Genomic DNA, 19,136 nt, shown 5'->3' with positions numbered 1-19,136 from the left:
GTGGATTGAATGGGACTGGAAATACAGCCTAAGCTTTCTAGAGGCCGTGATAAGGCAGAACGCCATTTTCTCCATCAACGGATATCGAGATTCGGCTCCGAGGAGCCTTTTGCTAATGTAATAGACTGGTTTCTGAGACCGGTCCTCTTCCTAGACTAGCATGGCGCTAGTCGCATCTTCCGTGATAGCTAGGTAAAGAAAAAGAGGCTCTCCTGTTGTTGGTTTAGACAACATGGGCGGCTCGACTAAATGTGCTTTTAGGTCGAGGAAGGCACGCTCGCACTCTTCGGCCCACTCGAACTTTTTATTTCCCCAGAGCCGGTTATAGAATGGAAAACATTTGCCAGTTGATTTGGAAATGAACCGATTAAGGGCTGCCACCCTTCCTGTCAAACTTTGGACATCTTTTCGTGACCGGGGTGATGGAATTTCGAGTAGCGATCTGATTTTATCGGGGTTCGCCTCTATTCCTCTGGTGTTGACTATGAAACCCAAAAAAATTCCTGATGCAACCCCAAAGGTACATTTTTGGGGATTCAGCCTCATACCATACTTCCTTAGGATTTCAAAACATTCTCTCAGATCGGGAACATGGTCATCGGCAGTTTTTTACTTGACCAACATGTCGTCAACATATACTTCCATGTTTTTCTCGATCTGATTAACGAACATTATGTTGACCAATCTCTGATATGTAGCTCTGGTGTTTTTCAGCCCGAAGAGCATCACTTTGTAACAATAAACATTGGTTGGGGTCATGAAGCTGGTATGCTCCTGGTCCGCAGGATTCATAGCGATCTGGTTGTAACCGGAATATGCATCCATGAAGGACATGAGCTCGAGCCCTGCCGTGGCGTCCACCATCTGGTCGATCCTTGGCAGGGGGAAGCAATCTTTGGAGCACGCTTTATTCAGGTCGGAAAAGTCGATACAAGTCCGCCATTTTCCGTTGGGCTCCGAGACCAGAATAGGATTGGCGACCCAGATTGGGAATTTTGCCTCGCGGATAAAACCGCACTTTAAAAGCCAAGCAACTTCCTCTTCCAGGGCCGCAGCTCGGGTCGTACCCAGATGCCTTTGTTCTTGTGACTTCGTAGGCATACTTTTGTTTAAGCTGAGGGTATGCATGATGATGCTCGGGCTGATCCCCACCATGTCTTCATGAGACTAGGCGAAAACGTCTAGACTTTCTTGCAGGAATTTCAGTAGCTCCACCTTTCTCTCATTACTAAGGTTTTTTCCGAGCCTAATGATCCTCGAAGGATCTTTAGGATCGATATTCACCTCTTGGAGCTCTTCGATAGCCTGGAGCTCAAACCTATCTTCACCAATTCTAGGGTCGATATCGTTACTCAGGGTGGTACCTACGTCGTCGACCGACTAAGATTCCTTTATCCTAGAGTTAGTTCCCTTTTCTTGGGGTTCCTCACTTCCGTCCTGAATGGTCATCGTCTGTTGTCCGGGTTGTGATTTTCCCTTCATGGGAATGCTATAGCATTCTTTGATAGCGAGCTGATCACCTCGGACCGTACATATCCCCATAGAGGAGGGGAATTTGACTGCGAGGTGGCGGATAGAAGTTATGGCTTCAAACGCCATCAACGTAGGGCGACCCAGAATTGTGTTGTACGTGGCGGGACAGTCGATAACCACAAACTCGAGGAGTTTGGAGACAGTTCGAGGTTCCTCTCCCAAGGTTATTACTAATTCAATCGTGTCCATCGTTGCCGACCCTTCGTCAGAGAATCCATACAGCATGATGGAAGTGGCCTTCAGTTCGATCACCGACAGCCCCATTTTTCCTAACGTGGACCGAAACAACAAGTTCACAGAACTCCCATTATCAACTAGCACCCTCCTGACTCTCCTATTGGAGAGCTAGGAAGTTATAACTAGAGGATTGTTATGTGGGAACAGGACATGACTGGCATCTTCTTCGGTGAAACTGATTGGCGGTCTCTCCAATCGATGTTGCTTGGGTATGGGCTGCTCTGGGATAAATTCGATTCCGTTATGAGACTTTAATTCGTTGATGTATTTTTTCCGAGTACCTCTGCTTGAGCCCACAAGATGGGGGCCTCCAGAAATGATGGTTATCTATCCTCCTACTATTGGAGGAGGGAGGTCCTGCCCCACATGGGCTCTAGTCGGATTCGTTAGGGCTTCCAGAGCTGATTGAACGTTTTGCCTGGCTGGCTGATTCGGGGCGACCCAATTCCGGGCATACTAAGCCAAGAGTCCAGCCTGGATGAGTGTCTCGATCTCATCATTTAGATGCCTGCAATCATCGGTGTTGTGACCGATTTCGTTGTGGAATCGACAGAATTTTGAAGGGTCTCTCTTAGCCTTTTGATGTTTCAAGGGCTCTAGCCTTTTCCAGGGAAGGCGGGCATAATTTGGTAGGAAAATGTGTTCCCTAGTGTTTGTGAGATCGGTATAAACCGCGTAGACTGGTTTGAATTTTACCACGAGCTTGCTCTTCTTTGGACTGTGTTGGTCGCCTTCGTCGTTTCCCTTTCTTTTGCCTTCACCTCTTTGGTTATTCTGCGTAATGGTCTGAGTCGTTTTCACGACATCCGTTTCTGCTCCAACGGGCTGATCAGGAACTTGGCTGGTTCCCGCAACCGATGCTCTCTCTTCTTCCAAATTTATCCATTCCTGGGCCTTGTTCAAGAATTCATCCACAGTGCTGACACCTTTCCTTTGGATTTCTTTCCACAGCCCGCCCCCAACAAGGATTCCAGTTCTCATAGCCATGAGTCTGGAACTTTCGTCTGCATCCCTAGCTTGGGCCGCAACGTTGGAAAACCTACTTAGGTAAGCTTTTAAAGACTCTCCGGGCTGTTGCTTCACCTTCGCCAGGGTATCTACTTTGACGCAGACCGCTTGGGAGGCCCGGAATGCCCTCTTGAAGTCAGTAGAGAAATTCTTCTACTAGCTGATCGACTGCTTCTTACACTGCTTGAACCATTGCCTAGCTGGCCCGATCAGGGTTGAAGGGAATATCAGGCACCTCAACTCGGGTCTGATATTATGGGCCATCATCAGGGTGTTGAACATTCCCAAGTGATTCGACGGGTCTCCGTCTCCATCGAATTTTGAGAGATGAGGTATCCTGAAACCCGGCAGGTATGCCGTTGCTGCAATGTTTGGGGAAAAAATCTCAAGCTCGTCCCCCTAGTCGTATTCGTCCTTTCCCTTCTCTGACAGGAGTCTCTTCATTATTTTCTCCATTTATGCTAGCCTTTCGAGGGTTTGGTATTTTATACCTGGGTTGTTCTGGGGTTGTTCAACAATCCTCGTCCCATTGTTCGCGTTAGGCGGGTTATTGTCCCTCCAAGCATGAGCTTGGTTTAGTGGAAAATTCCCATTGTCGCGTATTTCGGAAGGACCATCCTATCGGCAAGCACGGCTTTCGTTTCTAGACAGCGCTCCCCTCTGGGAGTTGAGGCGATCTCGAAAGTCGGTCCTCAAGGCGGCATGAGGGCTTTGCGTCGAACTTAGATGATTTCGTAGGTCTCCACCAGATCTGCCACTTCGGTGGATTTCAGTCTAATAGCTCCTATTAGAAAAACTCAGAGCCTGCTGCTGGGGGAGAGGATCCATGACATTTCCGCACGCTCGCGGGCGATGAGCAGAAATGGCGGGAGGAGGATTCCTCCTGCTGTTCCCGTAAGCAGAAATATCTCGGGCAGGACGAGGAGGAGAGAGATATCTTATCGGCAAAGGGGGATGCTTATCTGGTGAAGCGATCCTAGTCCCATCTGGCCGGATCAAACTATCCCGCAGTCGCTCTATCCCAGCACCTCCAACTTCCTGCGCCCGGCGATCTGACTGTGGCACGGGAAGGCTGTCCGACGCAGGTTGCCTGCGCGAGCTTTCCCCGGACCTCCTCCGTGAGTTGCCACGAGCTCTCCTAGGTGCGTTCGACGGTGGAGCTGGACTTGGAGTTGAAGTTCTGACTGACCTGCTGACTTGCTGATGGGCCCTGGGAAACTCATCAAACATAGTTTCCTGGTTATGGTGCGACATGGGCGCAGAACTCGGGGTCGAGGTTCTAACCGACCGACTGGGTCTGGGCCGACTATCCCTGCGGGACTTGTGAGTCCTGCTTTGCCTCTTTCCGACGTTAACGTCGGTTGCAAGAGGGGGTAGCCGAGCCAAGACTTCCTCGATTTGCTTATTCGCTTTGGCTAGATGATTCTTCAACTGCATGTTCTCCATTTCTATCGCCGTCAGGTAACCTGGGTTTAGATTTTCATGCAAGATCCGCCACTTCTACGACCCAAAAAAAGGGATCTCCGGTATAAGTAAAGACGGATGTTCTTCATCCACGAGCAGCTAGGTGAGCAGGTCGTCGTCGATTAGCCTCTCACCTCCCCACAGATCTTGCATGAAAATCTGCGAACAAAGAAGGGGGAGAGAAGAATCTACGGCCCAAAAAACTAAAAGGTGTTAAGAGTTGGAATAACGTTGCCCGGGTATATAAGTTAAGCTTTTATACGACCAGCAGCATTCTGACAAAAACACTAAATTCTATACAAACAGTTTGGAAAACGGATCAAAAAGCAAAAGTGAAAAGTTCTTTTTATGAAAAACCCAGTTTTCCACTTCGATTTTATGCCCTAAGTTAACTATCCTAACTACCAAACTGATTCCTAACCCCAGCAGAATGCCTTTTTCCTACCATATTAAACACCGATCAATATACCAATTTACCCTGAATTTTTTTTGCAAGAACAGACAGAAATGTTCAAGAACTCAGAGCCTAAAATAAATGGAAAATAGCACAGCATAGCAGAAAGGAATCAATCAGGAAACTTACTTGGATGAATGATTGGAGTTAAGATTCGAGCGTTGTTTCAAACGATTGGGAAGGTGCACCTTGGATCAGGGAATTTTTCTAAATCTGTTTTGCTTTGTTCTTCAGAGTTGTTGAGAAAAAGATGATTGGTAAAAAGTGAAAAGTGAAAAGAATGGGTTATTTGTATTGATCGTAGAGCTGTAAAAGAGGTAATGATGGGATTAACTTTTCAAGGAATGGGGAAACGCAATCGCCGTCAGACAGCTTTTGGGGAAACTGAAAGGGCATGATTAGTTGCCTTTTTCGAGAAAGCATGGACGGCTCTGACAGATTTAGTAGGGTATGCGAAAAGTCGGTCTCCTAAGTTTACTTTATGTTGGTCGCAATAAAATAAACTTGGGGGCAAATATTTACCCAAAAATGGCTCCTGATGACGTGGCAAGAATTTATCACACGTGGTTGGCACGTGGCAATTCTGAAGTGAAGGGATGTTTTTCGCCTATCGACCACATGATTATTGCTTCATCAGATCTTGCGTTTAGGTGCGACCAGTCTGGTCGCATGCTTCTATTTACTTCCTTTGAGATACGCAATCTTGTAATAATTATATTCATTATATTTCCTTTTATTACCTTGATACACTGGTCTTAATTGTAATTAAGACCCATTTGCCCATGTAACCCCCTTGAGCCTATAAATAAGAAGGAGAGGGCTCAAGGAAGGGACTTTTTTACTCTTAAACTTTTAATCTTTGTATTCAGAGAGAAAATGCAGACTGTGATTATCCATCAAAAGTTGTATTACTCCCAAGAATTGTGAAACTCAAGAACCCTAGTTTTTTTATCACAATTTGGGATTCAATATCAATAAGAATACTAAGTGGACGTATGTCATTACCACCTTGTTGGGACCGAAGCACTATAAATAGTTTGTGTCACTCTCTTCCCATTTGATTCTCTTCTTGATTTCTTTTTTGTTCTTTGTCGTTATTTTGACTCCGAGCCGTTGGCCAAATCAATGGTCAACATATGCATTCAAGGTCAGTGATTTAGTTTGAACACAGTTACTATTTGAAAATCGTTATTTCTTGGGGATTTGTTGTAATCTGATAATAAATTCCGAAGATCGTTAGATATTATGTAATTAGTGCATTTATTTAAAATTTATGTTGTAACTTCCAGAAATAAAAGGAAAGATATTTTGTAAACCAGTCTATAAATAGACTAGTGAAATTCATTTGTAGGAGAGGACAATTTGGTACTGAGAATACTCTGCAAAGGTTGTTTTATAAAGAGCTTTGAGAGAATTTCACCATTCAATAATATTTGACTCGTGGACTAGGCAGATTTTAATTACTGAACCACGTAAAAATTTTGTATGTTTTTTATTAGTTTTCTTAATTTAGTATTTAGTGATCTTCTTATCTAAGTTGACGAAAAACGGCGTCAACAATATTATATTATAATAATGATATTTTATAATATTTGAATTTATATTAATATAATTAATAAATATCTATTTTTAGTTAGTTTTAAAAACATATTTCGTTAAAGTTAACAAAATAAATTATTAAAAAAAAAAATTTCTGTTATCTATATATTTTTTATATAAAAGATATATATATATATTTAATCGTGTCGTGTATATATTTCGTAATCTAATCCTATTGTATTATTAATTGATATTTATATTTAAGTTAGAAGACAATTAATTTAGTGTCAAAATCCTGGACTTTGATTACTAAAAGAAAATAAAGAACCTAAACCTTGACAAATAGAGTTCTCTCTCTTCTAGTCGAAATTAAGCACAGATTCACTAATTGAGAACCACATTTTTCCTTACTAGATTTTACATGAAATTTCAGCAATGTCGTTTTCCAAAAGAAGAAAATAACAAAAATATATAATAAAAAGCGAAAAACACACAGCACAACTAATTTTGTGAACCATGCAAATTTTGGAATTGTTTCAGCGAACCTCAAATCAAAGATCGTTGATTAGTTTCAATAATCTTTGGTCTTATATTCAACTTTTCTAAATTCTATATTTTATTTTCACATGTTCTACAGGAAAATATTAATTTTTGCGTTTGATGGAACTCAACACGTACATAATGTTGAATAGATTTATATTTATTAGAGTTGTATAACCTTTAAACACAGTATTCAAATTAATTACATTTCCTCATTTGATTTTTAAAAAAGCAAAACCTTCGAAAAAAAAATAAAGAAATAAAAAAGTACTTTTAACTCTTACCTTTAGAAATTTAACTAATTCTGTGTGCCCTTAGCTACGACCACTATAATAGTTACCATATATTTATGCTTTTGTTAGGTCAACTACAATTTCGTATAAATATGTAGATACATTAAATAATATTTTTGTGTTTTTAACTTTTGCCACTATTAGATTGCCCCTAAAATGTATAAATATATAGATAGATTAAATAATATTTTTGTATCTTCAACTTTTGACACTGTTAGATTGTCTCTAAAATATATGGTAAGTTAAAATTTCTCCTTAAACTATTGATACTATCAGATCGTGTCTGCTGTTACGATTTGCATAAAATAATTAACATTTTTGTCTCCCAAACTTTGACAACTACCAAATTATGCCCCTTTAATTATAAAAATTTAAAAATCTATTTTCCTATTAGTTCTAAAAAAAATTAAAGAAAAACTATTTAAAAAATTCAATAAAAGACTAAAATTATTTAAAATTTCTTTTGAATACATTTAAGTTTGAAAATATTTTTTAAAAAAGAAACAAAATTGTTACAAATGAAAAAAAAAAAAGACATATTCCCTTCTTCTTTATTCTTTTTTAATATATTTTTCCAACTACTTTCTATACTTTCATTTTTGCCCAATATTTTTAATTAATTAAGTTTTATATATTTCTTTTAAAATTAGTACATTTTAAATTTATAATATTATATATATATAATTGTTAAAATGATTTTAGGAGGCAAAAATGAGAGAATAGAAAGTAATTAGAAAAATTAATAAAAAAGAATAAAGAAATAAGAGAATATGTTTTTTTTTTAATTGTAACAATTTAGTTTTCCTTTTAAAAAAATATTTTAGACTTAAATGTATTTAAAATGAATTTTAAGTAATTTTAGTTTTTTGTTGATCTTTTTAATAATTTTTCTCAAATTTTTTAAGAAGTAATAACAAAATAGATTTTAAAGTTTTTATAATTAAAGGGGCACAATTTGGTAGTTGTCAAAGTTTGGGGAGCGAAAATACTAATTATTTTATGCAAATCGTAACATGTGGCACAATTTAATAGTATCAATAGTTCAAATAGAAATTTTAACATACCGTATATTTTAGGGGGTACAATCTGGTAGTGTCAACAGTTTAGGGGGCAAAAATGTTATTTATTCTATCTAAATATATATATATATATATATAAATCATTCTCAGCTTCTTAACCAACTTTTCTGCCATAATGTGAACTCAACACGTTTCTAACGATCCAATAATTGATTTTATAATTATTAAAAATATTTTAACAAAAGTTGGGTTTAGGGTACCATTTCAATCCAATTTGTAAAATACAAAGTCCGAATTATCATTTAACAAAACACAATAATCAATCACTTATTTGGAAGAAAAAAACATAACGAAAAAATGGTATGTTTATATATATATATATATTTATATCTTCTATATAAAAAGTGTGTAGATCACATAAATTCTTTGTTTTAACGATTTTTTATATTTTTCCGTTATTTTTAACAGAATATTCTTATATTTGTAAACATGACTTAAACTTAAATAAATAAGATAAAATTACATGAAATATGGAAATTTTTGTAAAACTTTGATAAATATGGCTTTTTTTTCCCTCAAGTTTTGTATGGCATAATTTATTCATTTACATTTTAATGGGATTTTTTCCCTATATTTTTGTAATTTTATAAAATATACCATATACTTAATATAAAATTTCAATACTGATTTTTTTTAATTACTTTTAGGATATTTTTATTACTATATTTTTTTAATCATAGTTAGGTCAATATATATACATATATATACAATTAATAGTATACATAAAACCATATAATTTCTTCCATTATATATACATATATTATTGTTATTACTATTTTTATATGTATATACATATATATACAATTATAAAATGGTACACATTTATATATATATATATGGATGTATTATTATTGTTATTATATTATTTTTGTATATACATTCAAATATGAGGTGATGAGAATGGCTTTCACTAATTGTGGTGATGATGATGATGTCTGGGTTATATCATTATTCATATGTATGTTTTGGATTATTGTTGGAGATGTAAAAATGTCATTTAATTTCATTTTAAATAATAACTGGTTACCACTATAAAAATAATCTTGGATTCTTTTAGTAATGTGGCGGTAATCGGTTGCCCCTATCAATTTTAACTGTCATGGAAAGTACTCGAGTGAATTGTAACTGGTTATTGATAGATTTGGAAGAAAAAAAAAACAAATTAGAGTATAACCAGTAAAGAAGAAGAAGAAGAAGAAGAAGGAGGTAACCGGTTATGCCTATTAAAATAACTGATTGATAACTAGTTATTAAGCCAAACCTAGAAGAAAAAAAATAAAACTTAAAAAATAAAAAATTAATCTGAGAAGTAGAAGAAGAAGAAGAAGGTAGTAACTGGTTACCCCTTTCAAAATAACAATTAATTGGTAACTAGTTACTTAGCCAAATCTTTAAAACAAAAAAAACAACTATAACTGAAAAATAAAATCAGATATGAAAATAACCAAGAAGAAGATCGAAGAAGGTAACTGGTTACTTAGGTAGTTTTATAAAGAAAAACATATTTGAAAATAAAATCAGATTTAAAAATAAACATTAAGAAAGAGATTAAATAAGGTAATTGGTTACAACTAGCTCCACAAAAAAACTCAGATTTGAAAATAAAACAAAATCGTAACAATAACTGGTTACTTAGGTAGTTTTATAAAGAAAACTAGATTTGAAAAATAAAATCAGATTTTGAAAATAACCATGAAGAATGAGATTAAATAAGGTAACTGGTTACAACCTAAGTCCACAAAAAACTCAGAACTCAAAACAAAACAGAATCGTGACAGTAACTGGTTACTTAAACAAATTTGGAAAAAAAAAAGATCTGAAAAAGAAAACTAGATCAGAAAAAAAAAAAAACAGATATGAAACAACAAAGAAGACACAGAAGAACGTAAAGAAGAAGAAGAAGAAGAAGACAAATTGGAGATGGTATTGGTAGTGACCGGAGGTACGTCATCTATTTGTCGGTGTGAGAGAGCTCCCATTGTTGTAAGAGAAAATAAAGAGAGAGTGAGTGAAATATACGTGAGAGATGCAGAGAAAGAGGAAAGTAAGAGAGAGAGTGTATTTTTGTTTATGGTATTTTTGTACGCCCTGGTTACCCCAAAATAGTTACGGTGAACGATGAACCGTGAATTTAACTCGCTACCCGAGTTCTTTAGTTAAAAACGTGCTTCTAGGTGTTATTAATAGGTTAAGGTGAAAAACCAATCTAAAGGGAATGATATATTTTATTAAAAATATAAAATTGTTCATGGGCCCACCAAAACGTTTACAAGTTATTTACAACTCAAAATGGTAATTACTGTTTAAATTTACAACCCGCCGACCTAAGCGGCAAAAATAGGGTAAACCCCCTAGTTCCTCTGAGAACTCATTGGCTGTGGTAGTCAAGTGGCCGCATATGTACACAACACCACCTAAGCTTTCCACTCACGGCTGGGTGATCTTTTGTTTCCCTTCACCTGCACCACATAGCACCCATGAGCCAAAGCCCAGCAAGAAAACACAATAGCGCATGAATATAATATCAACAATGATCATAATAATCATTCAGGACTTTCAGTCCAAAATAGAGGAGTAACAATTGGAAAAGTCATTAAAGTGGGTTCTGTTCCCATTAGCCATGTGACGATAGGGTCACGCGGGCTTTACAAATAAGTGATCCTTTCACTAGCTTATCAAGATAGGTGTTCGATGAACTAGTCACCAATATAACCTGCCACATGACCATAGAGTCACAACCATGGGATTCCGCTCCCTAGCCATGTGACAAGCAGTCACCTAGGCCTTAGGCCCTGACTCTGAGTAACTAGTCCTAGACTAGTCAAGCGCTTATAATTTTCATCGACCTTAGGGTCGGTCCAGCATTAATGCTCCTAGAGTCATTCAACGCTGATATCGATTAGATCTAATCTTTTATCGGCCCTGCGTTCATGACGCTTATGCCGTTTCTGACTCTCAGGTCAGTAATACGCGACCAGTGTCGTCCCTGACTAGTCAGTGCCATACACAAGTAAGCAAGATCTGCTAAGAATTTAATATGCAAACAATGTCCAAATTTAGTAACCAACATGCCTCAACAACAACCATGCATGTCATATACACAGGGTACAGTTTTCTTACCTCTGGTTCGAGCGAGAAATAGAACAAGAACGACCCCTGAGAACGATCGACCCTTTTGATTTCTTAGCGGTTACCTAATCATAACCAATATTAACCTCCATTAATGAAAATCAACAATGAAAGGGTCTTGACCAAAACCCCACTCTCGGGACCACGAAACGTACCCACACAGTGAGTAAATTCGATCCCGGGCCTTAAGGATTGAAACCTCGAGCCAAAAACCCTTAAAAACACTCAAAACGGGATTCTGAAGGAACAGAGCAGCGCTACTCACTAGCGCCCCAGCGCTCTTCTCAGAACCCAAAACCTCCCATCCAACCCTAGGTAGCGCTGTAGCGCCCCCTTGTGGGCGCTGTAGCGCTACACCAAGCCTAATCAGCCCCTGAAACCTCTTCCTTCGACTTCTTCAATTCCAACTCGATTCCAATGCTTCTAAACCTCATTTTAGGTGCCAAATGAACCCAAAAACCATCCCCACAAACCCTATGCATCACAACCCCAAGAACCCTAGCCAAAAACTCCCAACAAAAACCAATCAACCAACCTAGAAATCCCAACTGAATTCCAAGACAAAAATAGAGCAAACCAGGAATTTAATGGCTAGAAACTTACCTCAAGTTCAGATTATGATGCTCTTCAATGGTGGAACACACTCCCAAGCTCTCAAGACTTATTTCCCAAGCTTGATTCCCCAACTTAAGCTCAAAAATCCAAGAAGAAAATGAGAGAAATTAGGTACGGGTGAAGGTTTTTCTATGCTCTGTTTCCCCCCTTCCTTCTACAGCCTACAATGGCTTAATACTATCCTAGGGGTGAAAAGACCAAAATACTCCTAGGTCAAATAAAGATTTCTAAAGGCTCCCAACGGTGAAATTGACATTTTCCACCTATTTCGTTAATCATATTTAACGCTCTCCAATTCCCGTTATTCTCAAAATACTCAAACACCAATAATTCATATCTCGTTACCATTTAATTCCCGACAACGCTCTAATCATTAAAATCTCCCTAAGACTCGCCCCGAGCCTCAAACTTAAACCCGTTATGACTAAACTGCTAATTTATATTTCTAGATCGTCTCATGCCGAATAGCTCGAACAAATCCACATTATAATGTGACCTCAACAGTTAACCACAAACATGCACCAAAATATACAAATATGTCATCAACGGGTCAAATTACCAAAACACCTCTGTAATGAAATGTGGACCCACATGCATGCATTTAACATCATATTATAATATAATTCACATAAACATGCATATAATCATTTAATGGCATAGTTAAACAATTATGGCCCTCCCGGCCTACTAATCCAGCCATTAAACCGCATTAGGGATTTCGGGGCATTACAATTTTGTTCCTAGTATTTTGTGGGATTCTCATATTTTAAACTTTTTTTTGCTAGAATTACCATATTTATGGCATAAATTTTATGCTCATAAATATAGAGAGTAATTTATTATTCCCCATATTTTTGTAAAGTTCTCAATAAATAAATAATTAAACAAATTAAAATATGAAATTTTTTAGATAATTTACAATGATAATTATTTAAAAATAATAAAATCATGCATTTTATAACTTAAATAAAATTTAATTAAACTTAATATTATATTAAACATATAATATATAATTTGTTGTTGTCATTGCCAAATTCAAAAACTAGAACAAACATAAACTTAAACAAAAATAAATTAATTAATTTATTAAAATAGGATATTTTCAAGATATTTTATGATGATTTAAATAATTAAATCGTATTTATTTAAAAATAAATAAAGGCATTCATATCATATTTTTATCTTATAAATTTTTGTGATAGTTTATTTTTTATCAAGTGATTTGAGTTTTTTTCTTCATCAAATACACCAAAAGACATTGCGAGATACATTTGAAACTAAAAATAGTTGATGCATGTATACTACTGTCTACACTATGACTTTTTCTATTCTTATTTATTTTTATTATTAATTTCTTTTTAAATATTATTGTATTTTATATATATGTCATGTAGTCATATAAATATATATATGTCAATGTTGTGTTTAAATGTCATATATTTAGAGATTATTGATATAAATATTTATATATACCATACAATTATAATTCATTCTATTATATATATATAATAAAAAAAAAGTAGTGAACCAGTTTTTGTTAAAATTATAGACAATGTTTACAACTTTAAAACTAAACAAACGTGTATTACACCCGATACTTCTATATATATATATATATATATAAAGGTAGTCCAATATACATGCCTACGTCAAATATATCATGGCTCCATATTTGACTCCTGTGAATCAGTTCCACTAGTAGTCTTGTTGTGTATGAACAATATAGTGAAAGACAAGAGAAGTTTCCTATTACACACTAGATCGATCAATTGTTAATATATCATCAATTAATGTTATAGATGAGAAATGCCTTTAATACTTGGACCTAATTAGGTAGCCGACTTATTATGATGAAGAATCAATGACTGAATAAATTTTCTATGTTAATTTATATAACTTTTTATGGTCCTCGTCATGCTGCTCTGAGTATAGTATAGCAACCTCTTTACGACACAAAAAGATTTATAATATCCAACTTTGAATCAACTATTTGCAGCAGTAGTACTATACTACTTAGACTCGAATATATATGTTGTTGAATCAAACAATGAGAAATATATTCTTGCTACGTACTCATGCATGAAATGAAAATAGTCCTAATTTTAGCCTTCTTGTATATATAATCTAGATATATACAGTTCAAACTAAAATAACAATTGCATATGGTCGGTGACATGTCAATAACTTGGAATATTTAGCAACCGAGTGAATTAATAAAGAGGTCATCGAACCAAACATTAATATAAGTCGTTTTTTTCTTGTTTATATATTCCAAAAGAAGTACCTAATTGATTAAGCTAGACTTGAAAACACAAATAACTAACAACGTACGTAAGACCCCTTTTTTGCTTAAAAGGAAAAACATTAATTATTAACCCCATATTTATATAACCTGGGCGAATTATGCAACATATTATTCCAACTTTAGAAATATTTAACTTCCTAGATCCTACGTATGTCATTATCTTGATTTCTTTTCCTTTTCTTTTTTCGTTTTTCTCTTTTCTTTCCCTCCACGCAGACCACAATATATAACATAGATATTTCATTTCGAGCATAGACTAAATCCAAGTGGGGGCTGCCACCGGCCGGCGGCTGGGTCAAGTTCTCATCAAGATTCCAGCTATTAATCGCAGAAAAATTATCAATCCTCATTGAACAAAATTAAAAGTTATCATAGCTAGTTATGATACTTTATATAATTTATAGGATGCCGAAAGAGAATTCTTTATTATGAATAAAAAAAATATAACTTTTTATTTATGGGGATGGAACAGAATATATATTTTTAACAAAGGATTATATAACACAAGTCCTCTATTAGAAAGTTAATAATTAAAGAACTATAGAACTCATAAGACGGAATATAATTAACCAATATCTATTCATATATACTATTCGATTTTTATAAGTTCTTAAAGAAAAATATATGACTAGCTACATATGTATAGGTCAATTTTGATTATTTTGATATTTATTTTCCTTGATTATGGGAATTTCAGCACTTTTTAACTCTTAAAAAAAAAAAAAAGTGGAGGAGTTCGATTAACTATTATGAAAAAAATTCACTAATTATTATTTACTTTTTACATGATAGTTTATCTGTCAATATCATTATATATAGAAAAAGCGAAAAAAATTATGTATTGAATGGAGAATTTTTTAAATTCTCAATCTATCCAACAAGATATTAGTTAATATTAATTAGCATTAATATACTTTTATTTGAATATTACAGTCAACTCTACTTTACATCTTTGAAGTCCACATCTTACATATATTCTATCAACTTAACTTACCGACCTAGTGTAAAAAGGTTCAACTTAAAAAGGATTCCAACAACTACATGTATATAAATATGGCTTTATACTTTTTTGGACCATATATTTTTTTCCTTGTGTTTTGACAAATTACTTTTTGGACCTTATGTTTTGTAAAATAGTTAAAATAGAACTATAAACCTGATTTTTGTCAATGTTTTCTCAACTAAAATCACAAATAATTTATCAAACTAATAATTCAGAACAAAAATAAAATCATTCTGCTTAAAAACTGTGTTGTTATATTTAATTTTTTCTTCATCAAAATTGAGTTTAGGGTTCTATTTCAAAACACAGGGTCCAAACAAATAATGAGGAAAAACACAAGGTCCAAAAAGGTATAAACCCTATAAATATTAATGAATAGTAAAGTTTATCCAATTCTATCAAATTTATTAATAAATAATCTTTTTTATATATGTTAAATTAATATATTGGGGAATTCTAGGGGCGCTATTTTTGCCTATACCGGTAGAATATCTATTTTCGGCACATGACGACATTAAAACCCAATTTTTTTATATGACGATATACATTGTAGTTATAGTAGGTCACCCACTACTCTTTAGGAAATTAGAAAACATAGTTGTGTATATAAAAACCATACTGTTGAAGCAACAATTTGTCTTTCTATATCTGGAGGTATAATCCAACGGTAGATGATGCTTTGTCACTATTCCGGTGATAGAGTTTGCCTTTGACTCGTTGGGGTTACCTGTAAGAAACACACTCCGATGCTTAAGTCAGCAAAAAGTTCGATCCCTTTACTCTTCTATGAATCTCATATTTATAGGACAAAATATGTAAAGTGGTTAGTTAGTTCAAGCAAACCCTGAATTGGTGGGGGAAAATAACCGAATTTCCCTCCAAAACATGCTGATTTTGAATTACGCGTTCAGAGGTCAGAGGCGCAGACTGCCTCTGACCCGTGGCTTCTGCCTTCGGAGTTTCTGCAGATTAAAACGATTCGTTCTGAATGTTCTGTAAATGAGGAAAGGATTTTGGACCAAACATTTTGGACCCAACAGATGCCCCCTGGCCCAAGCTTCGAACGGACGAGGCATGCTAAGCTACTAGAATCTTGGGCCGACTCTTCAATGCCAAAAATTTCGCCTAAAGCCGTCATTCTCCGCAGATCGAGGCGATTCGTAGATACATGATCATTTGATCTCCTAACAAGCTACACTTAATGTAAACACAATTACTGAGTGAAACACTTGATTCAGAATTTTACCTCTCATTTAAATAGTTTTATTTCAAAATAATTTTCATCCAAATTTTCAAACTTTCTCCCAAACCTTTCAGAAAAAAGCTCTGAGGGAAAGAACCCTAAAGATGCCCAATCGTTTAATCCTACAACGATCATCCTAGTCTTCACAATGATGTCTTCTCGCTCATCTCCCGAACCTTTGGATCTTGAAGGATACAAGAATGCGTACGAACGCATATGCAAATCGTTCGATATTCTTGACAATGTCACTGTGAGGATGCTTTCAGATGCTGAACTTCGGGAATGGTGATTCAAGGATGTAGTCAAGCCCGCCGAGATCGTCATGAGTCTGAGACATATCGAATGGCTCTGCTTTCCTCTTCCTGCTCTGCTGGTTCAAGTAATTTCAAACTCTGGAGCTCACATTTCTCAATTTCTCCCAAATGCTATTCAATCAATAGTCGGAGCTCAGATGATAGGGAGCCTCAGGAATGTTGACATTCAGTCAGACGACATTTACGCATGCTTTACGAAGTCGACAAACAAGGCGATAGAGGGAAAACCTTCTACCTTTCTCCCAAAAAGGATTGGACAATTTTTACTGATTTTGACAGCTCCCATCGAAATTGGGATAAATACTTTTTTGCTGTTGGAGGGGCATGGTATCCTGAATTCCTGCCTCAATAAATTTTTCCGTTAGCCAGGGTGTTCATAAAAGGCGAGTTATATTTTCATTTTATTCCTTATTGCTTTTAGTGAGAATTAATCATATCTGGATGATTGTCTATGAGTCTGACTTTGAGTATTACTGATTTGCTTCCTTGTATCAGATTTTTCTTGGCCTCAGGTTAACATGAGTCATGAACGGCAGAGCATGCTGACAGAGAAGGGGCTTCTGCATGAGTCTAAGGAGAATGCCATTAGTATCAGAGGCGTGATGAACCCCTACTGTATGCAAATTATGACTCAGCTTTGCTTTGTGGATCGAGTCGATCCTGGCGCCATGCGAGTTAGATCGCAGAAGGGTGACATGAACCTTGGCAAAATTACAGCAACATGTGCGAAGCAGCTGGGAACTTTTTTGAAGAAGTCTCCTCCTGCTTCTTCAACTCTGTCACTGTCGAACACCGAGTGTGAAAGGGCGTGTTCTGAGACCTATGCTGCATGTGCCAAGCGTCAAGGGGTCCCAGAAAGTAAAAAGAAAGAGGGATCTGGCCTAGCTTCTGCTGCAGAATCATCCCCTGATAAGTCCGGCTTGTCACGCAGATCTTCTCATATTCAAGGGCGATCATCCACGCCTTCTGGCACTCTCCAAATTCAGCCTCTTCAACAAGTGCCTCTGCCTACGGATGCCTTAGGAAAAAGAAAGGAGCGCAAGGAATCCTCTGGTGAAGATTCGGACGATGGGAAGTGTATTTCGTCCAAGCTTCGGATCCCAAAGGGTTCTGTCTCTACTGCTCAAGGATCTTCCCTTGTAATCCCCAAGCTTACTCCGGGGAAATTACCAACAGGCCAGGCTCTAACGTTGTGTAAGAAGCCTCGAGGGTCTGTCCCCGCTGGATCTTTACCTGGGGCGTCTTCTACCTCGCATGTAATTGGGTCTTCCTTAAAGGCAGGTTCAGAAGGGGTAGCTCATGCTGCGGGTGTTTCTTCTTCACCTGTTAAATCATCAGAAGTGGCGACTGGAGATGGTGTGCAAGGTGGCCCGCCAGTCGAGGCAAAGTCTCTTGTCGTCTGTATGAAGTCGTTAGAGGCATTACCCTTGGCTGGAGGTTCTGACGCTGGCCGTAAGCATGGCTCAGAGGGGAGACGCCCTTATTATACCTCTCGTAAGAACATGCTTCTGGAGGATGCTTTCGGAGGGGGTTTTGAGTCTATGAACACCATTCCTCAGCCGGTTGAGTCAGGTACGACCGCCGTTTCTGAGACTTTCCCCATATGTCAGGAATTAGGGGCTGCCGAAATGACAGGTGTTGATACTCTCAATGTTGATGTTTCCTTATTACCACATGTTGCTTCTGAGTCTCATCGAGGAGATGTCATCATTGTATCTCCGAAGGGTACTAGTACTTTTGAGTCTCCCAGTGCTTTCTTGGAGCAGCTAACGTCTTTCGCCGTGCAGACGCTGGTGTACCTTCCAAGCGATTTGGGTGAAGACGATAGCTTACTTGTATGCCCTTCCAAGACATATTCTTCTGGAGTGGGAACAATTGCGTTGGCGTCTGACAGTGTTATGGTGTCGACATTAGCAGAAGGTGGGAAGTCGGCTGCCCCCGTTGCTTCTGTTGCTGCATTAGCAGGGGGAGAAGCAAATGACAGAGCAGGAGTAGTGCCGGAATATGGTCTTTCTGCGTCTACGAAGGTGATGGAGGAGATGCTACGCATAAGCAGACCCCATCTTCCTATAGAAGTAATTGGATCGTTGAGTGGGCAAGGTGATTTGTTGCAGCAAGTATCAAACCTCATTTGGATGGTAAGTTGGTTAAAAATTAGGACCTTTAATGTTATTTTTGATGAGCGTAATTGACGTGTCACAGAGTTATGTATGTGCTTCTGCTGCAAGGCGAGAATATGCGGCAGCTGTACAGAATGGCTCTAAACTGGCGGAGCAGACGGTGAAGTTAGAAGAGGAGCGGGCGGGGAGAATGATGGTTGAAGCAAATCGAGATGTGCTTGTGGAAGCCATCAAAAAGTTAGAGGCAGAGCTGGCAGAGG

The sequence above is a fragment of the Humulus lupulus genome, chromosome 5 (genome assembly GCF_963169125.1).
Source record: "Humulus lupulus chromosome 5, drHumLupu1.1, whole genome shotgun sequence".
NCBI classification, from domain to species: Eukaryota; Viridiplantae; Streptophyta; class Magnoliopsida; order Rosales; family Cannabaceae; genus Humulus; species Humulus lupulus.
The sequence above is the reverse complement of the archived record's forward strand: the minus strand, read 5'-3'. Positions refer to the sequence as shown.